This window comes from Notamacropus eugenii, chromosome 6 (assembly GCF_028372415.1).
Source record: "Notamacropus eugenii isolate mMacEug1 chromosome 6, mMacEug1.pri_v2, whole genome shotgun sequence".
In the NCBI taxonomy this organism is placed as follows: domain Eukaryota; kingdom Metazoa; phylum Chordata; class Mammalia; order Diprotodontia; family Macropodidae; genus Notamacropus; species Notamacropus eugenii.
In genome coordinates, this window is record NC_092877.1 from 186338085 (window position 1) to 186344151 (window position 6067).

Consider the following 6067-nt stretch of genomic DNA (forward strand, 5'->3'; position numbering starts at 1 on the left):
CGGTTTGGAACTATGCCCAAAGGGCTACAAAAATGTGCATACCCTTTAACCCAGCAATATCCCTTCTAGGACTGTATCCCCAAGAGATCATAAAAATAAGAAAGGGTCCCACATGTATTTTTACAGCAGTATTCTTTGTAGTTTCCAAAAACTGGAAATCAAGGGGATTCCCATATATTGGGGAATGGCTGAATAAATTATGGTATATGAATGTAATGGAGTACTATTGTGCCATAAGAAATGATGAACAAGAAGAGTTGAAAGAGGTCTGGAAGGACTTATATGATCTGATGCTTAGCAAAAGCAGCAGAACCAGGAGAACTTTGTGCATAGCAATGACCACAGTGTGCGAGAGTTATTTCTGGTAGACTTGGAACTTTGTAACAATACAAGAACTTAAAAAAAGTTCCCAATGGTCTTCTAAGGCAAAATGCCTTCCACACTCAAAGGAAGAAACATGGAATTAATTCCCAGAATGTAACAGACCATTTGTGTGTGTGTAGTATGTTTTGATTTGTTATATGATTTCTTCCATTTATTTTTTTTGTCTACAGAGTTATGACTATAGTGAAAACATATTCAATTGGAAAGTATGTGTAGATTCTATACAGAATTGTATGCCTCCTTGTGGAGGGAAGGGGTGTAGGTGGGGGGGAAATATAAGTTTTATGGTAATGACTGTACAATATTAAAAATAAGAAATTTAAAAAAGAAAATGTTAAAAAAATAAAATGATAAAAATTTAAAGAAAAAAACAAAAACATGCCATGCCGTGCAAAAATAATATCCTTTTTATGATGACGTTATGAAAATGAGAGATCAGGATAACATTGTTGACATAATACATCAAGACATTTAGCAAAGTATTTGAAAAAGTCTACCATATTACTTTTATAGACAAGATAAAGAGAAGAGGGCTAGCTAGCAGGAAGGATAGATTGGGAACTGGAGGAATGGTTAAGCCCCAAACAGTACTCATCCATGATTCAATGTCAACTTGAAAGGAGATTTCCAAATGAATTCCACTGTAATTAGTGCTTAGTTCTTTGTTAACATTTTATTAAAGATTTCAATAAAGGCACAGAAAATATGCTTGTCAAAAAAAGAAAGAAAGAAAGAAATGTATCTAGCTTATCCCCATTGCATAAAATGTTTGCTGGTGTTTTTAGATAGATACTGAAAATTATTTTATGGAAAGCTCCATTTCTTGCTGTGCTCTCCAATATTTTCAATGCGACTGTAGGTTTTGTTTTGTCAAAATCTTGTGCTACATCTACTGAGATAATCACATGGTTTCTGTTAATTTTGTTGCTGATAACATCAATAGTGCCAATAGTTTTCTTAATATTGAACCAGCCCTGCATTCCTGGTATAAAGCCTACCTGATTGTAACGTATTGTTCTCGTCTTATGTTGCTATATTCTTTTTGCTAATATCTTATTCAAATTTTTACATTTCTTCATTAGAGAAATTGATCCATAATTTTCTTTCTCTGTTTTTCTTCTTCATGGGTTAGGTATCAGAACCACATTTGTACCATAAAAAGAATTTCGTAGGACTCTTTCTTCATCAATTTTCCAAAAAAGTCTATATAGTATTGGAATTAACTGTTCTTTAAATATTTTATAGAATTCAATTTCAAATCCATCTGGCCTAGGAGATTTTTTTCCTGTGGAGTTTGTTGATAGCTTGCTTCTTTTTCTGAGATGGGGTTAGTTAAGTATTCAACTTCCTCTTCTGTCAATCTGGGCAATACATATATTACATACACATATACACACATATATGTATGTGTATACACACACACACACACACACACACACATATATATATGTATATATATATATATATATTTTTTTTTTCATTTCACTTAGATTGTCAAATTTGTGGGCATACAGTTGGGAAAAGTAATTTTTAATTATTGTTCTAATTTCTTCCTTGTTGAAGGTGAGTTCACCCTTTACACTTTTGATATTGTTAATTTCGATTTCTTTCTCATTTTTTAAAATTCAGTTGACTAGAGTTTATCAATTTTGTTGTTTCTTTCACAAAACCAACTCTTAGTTTTATTTACTAGTTCAATAGTTTTCTAAATTTCAATTTTTATTAATCTCTCCTTTGGTTTTCAGTATTTCTAATTTGGTATTTACTTGGGGATTTTCAATTTCTTATTTTTCTAGCTTTTTCAGTTGTATGTCCAGTCTTCTCTTTAGCTATTTTATTCACGTAGGCATTCAATGATATAAAATTCCCCTTAGAACTGCTTTGGCGGTATCCCATAAATTTTGGTACATTGTCTCATTATTCTTATTCTCTTGAATGAAATTATTGATTGTTTCCATGATTTCTCTTTTTTTCTTAAAATATTTTATTTGCTTTCAATCTTCTACAGTCATTTCCATATATCTTTGATTTTTTTCTTCTTTCTCTCCTTCTCCCCCTCTCCTTTCCCACACACTTCCTGAGATGGCATACAATTTTGTTGTTCTACACATTCTATTTTTCTAATGTATCTTCTGCACATACATTCCTATTAAGTACATTTTCACCTTAGTCATACTGCATAGAAGAATTAAAATGAATAGGAGAAATCATAATACAAAATATAATACAAAAGAAAAGTCTTTTTCATTGTGGGATCAAATTCCATAAATCTTTCTCTGGATGTGGAAGGCATTTTGGCTGAAGAGTCCTTTGGGAATTTTTAAAGTCCTTACACTGCAATGAAATACTAAGTTTATCAGGGAAATTTCTCCCAAACTGTGATTGTTGCTGTGTACAAAGTTCTTCTGGTTCTTCATCTTTTATTAAGCATCTGTTCATATAAGTATTTCCCATTTTGTGATGTTAGGCAGTCTGATAGGTTTAATGTGATACCTCAGATATGTTTTGATTTGCATCACTATAATCAATAGTGATTTAGAGCATTTTTTCATATGACTATAGACAGCTTTAATTTCTTCCTCTGAAATCCGCTTATTCGTACACTTTTACCATTTCTCAACTGGGGAATGACTTGTATTCTTGTACAGGTGGTTGCATTGGGTTTGTTTGTGTAAAACTTTTGAATTCAGTGTAATCAAAATTATCCATTTTGTACTTCATAATATTTTCTATCTCTCGTTTAGTCAAAAATTTCTCCATTCTCCTTAAATCTGTTAAATATACCATTCTTTCCTCGACTAATTTGTTTATGGCATCAGTCTTTACACCTAGATCATGTACCCATTTGGACTTTATTCTTGTGTATGGTGTCAGGAATTGGTCTATGCTCCGTCTCCATTGCACTGTTATCCAGTTTTCCCAGCATTTTTTGTTGGACAGTATGAGCTTATCCCAGAAACTGAGGTCCTTGAGTTTAGCAAACAGTAGATTGCTATGTTCATTGACTATTGTGTCTTGAGCAGTTAACCCATTCCACTGCTCTATTCCTCTGTTTCTTAGTAAGTACCAAGTTGTTTTGATAATTGCTGCTTTATAATACAATATGATATCTGGTAAGGCTAGGCCACCTTCCCTAGCATTTCTTTTCATTTTGATTATCATTTTTTCTAGCTCTAGAAAATAATTATGAAATAGTGTCATTGGTATGGCATTTTATTCTATGATTTCTTGCTTAACCTATTCATTCTTTAGGAATAGATTACTGAATGTCCAACTAATGTTTTACCTATCTTTCCATGCCCTTTTATTACATTATGATCTAAGAAGGATGCATTGACTATCTCTCTCTTTCTACACTGGATTGTGAGTATTTTATGCCCTATCACATTGTCAGTTTTTGCATGTGTGCCATTTACCGCTGATAAAAAGGTATATTTCTTTCCAATGTCTTCCAGTTTTCTCCAGAGATTCGTCATATTTACTTGAACCCGAGTTCTATCTACCTCCTTAACTTCTTTCTTACTTATTTTTAGGTTAGATTTATCAAGTTCAGAGAGGTGGATTTTGACGTCCTTCTAGTTTTGCCATCTATTTATTTCTCTAACTCCCTTCACTTCTGTAATAATTTAGATGCTATGCCACTTTGTACATGCAGTTTAGTAATGTTATTGCTTCATTTTCTACGGTGCCTGTTAGCAGGATATAGTTTCCTTCATCTTTTTTTATTATATCTGTTTCTGCTTCTACTTTGTTTGAGATTCGGATTTCTACCTCTGTTTTTTTTTTTTTTGTTGTTGTTGTTTTTTACTTCAGACAAAACATAATATATTCTTCTCCAGCCTTTTACTTTTACCTGTATGTTTGCCCCCGTTTCAAATGTGTTTCTTGTAAACAACATATTGTGTTATTATGACTTTTTCGCTATCCCTCTTTGTTTTATGGGAGAGTCCATTCCATTGACATTCACAGTTATGATTACTATGTCTCTTTCCCTCCATTCTATTTCCCACCATTTACGCATTTAATTATTCCTTCGTTCTTCCTCTCCTCAACAGAGTTTTAATTTTTGAATAACATCTCCCTCAGTCTTCCCTCCCTTCTATCCTCTGCCCTCCCTTTTCTTTCCCCTTTCCCCTTCTACTGCCTATAGATCTAGTTAGATGTCTATATTTAACTGAGTTTGTTTTTCCCTCCTTGAATCAAATCCACTGTGAAGGCAAGCAATTCAAAATAGGCCACATATGGGTAATTTTGCAGAAGACTTTCATAGCAGTCATGTTGTGTAAGTCTAACTATATTTCCCTCCATCCTATCTTGCCCCCAATTAATTCTAACCTCTCTTTTGACCTTGTCCCTCTCTAAAATGCTTTACTTCTAATTATTCCCTTCTCCTATTTGCTCTGCCTTCCATCATCTCTCTCAGCCCACTTATCTCCTTCTCACCTACATTCGTGTAATGTAAGATACATTTTCAGACCAAACGGAGTGAGCATGATATTAACTTCTCAAGTCAAATGTGACGAGAGTAAGCTTCACTTTTCCGCTCTCACTTTCTGCCTTTTCTCCTTAATGGAAAAAATTTTTTCTTGCCTCTTTTATGAGTGATAATTTGCCCCGTTTCATTTCTCCTTTTCTCCTCCCAATATATTCCTCTCTCATTCCTTAATTTAAATTTTTTAGATATCATGTCTTCTTATTCATCTCGTCCTTGGTTTTCTGTGGATATATATATATATATATATATATATATATATATATATATATATATATATATATATATATATATATATATATATATATATATATATATATATATATATATATAGTGTGTGTGTGTGTGTGTGTGTGTGTGATCCATTCAACTACCCAAATACTGAGAAAAATCTCAAGAGTTGCAAATATTATCCTTCCATATAGGAATGTAAACAGCTCAAGTTTAGAAAGCCCTTTATGATTTCTCTTTCCTATTGGCCTGTCCATGCTTTTCTTGATTCTTATGTTTGAAAGTCAAATTTTCTATTCTGTTCAGGCTTTTTCATCAAGAATGCTTCAAGGTCCTCTATGTCACTGAAGAACCATTTTCCCCACTGAAGAATTATACCCAGTTTTGCTGGGTAGGTAATTCTTGGTTTCAATTCCAGTTCTTTTGACTTCTAGAATATCATTTTCCAAGTCCTTCGAACCCTCAGTGTAGAAGCTGCTAGATCCTGTGTTATCCTGATTATAATTTCACAATACTGTAATTGTTTCTTTCTAGCTGCTTGCAATATTTCCTCCTGGACCTGTGAACTCTGGAATTTGAATACAGTTCTTTCAGGAGTTTCTCTTTTCATATCTATTTCAGCGGGTGTTCAGTGGATCCTTTCAATGTGTATTTTTACCTCTAGTCCTAGAATGTCAGGGCAGTTTTCCTTGTGATGTCTAGGCTCTTTTTTTTTGATTATGGCTTTCGTGCAGTCCCATAATTTTTAAATTGTCTCTCCTAGACCTATTTTCCAGTTCAGTTGTTTTCCCAATGAGATATTCATACTTTTGGTTTGGTTTTGTAATTTTTTGGTTTCTCATGAAGTCTTTAGCTTCCATCTGCTCCATTCTCATTTTTAAAGAACTGTTTTCTTCAGTGAGCATTTGAACCTCCTTTTCCATTTGGCTAATTCTGTTTTTTAAAGCATTCTTCATCTCA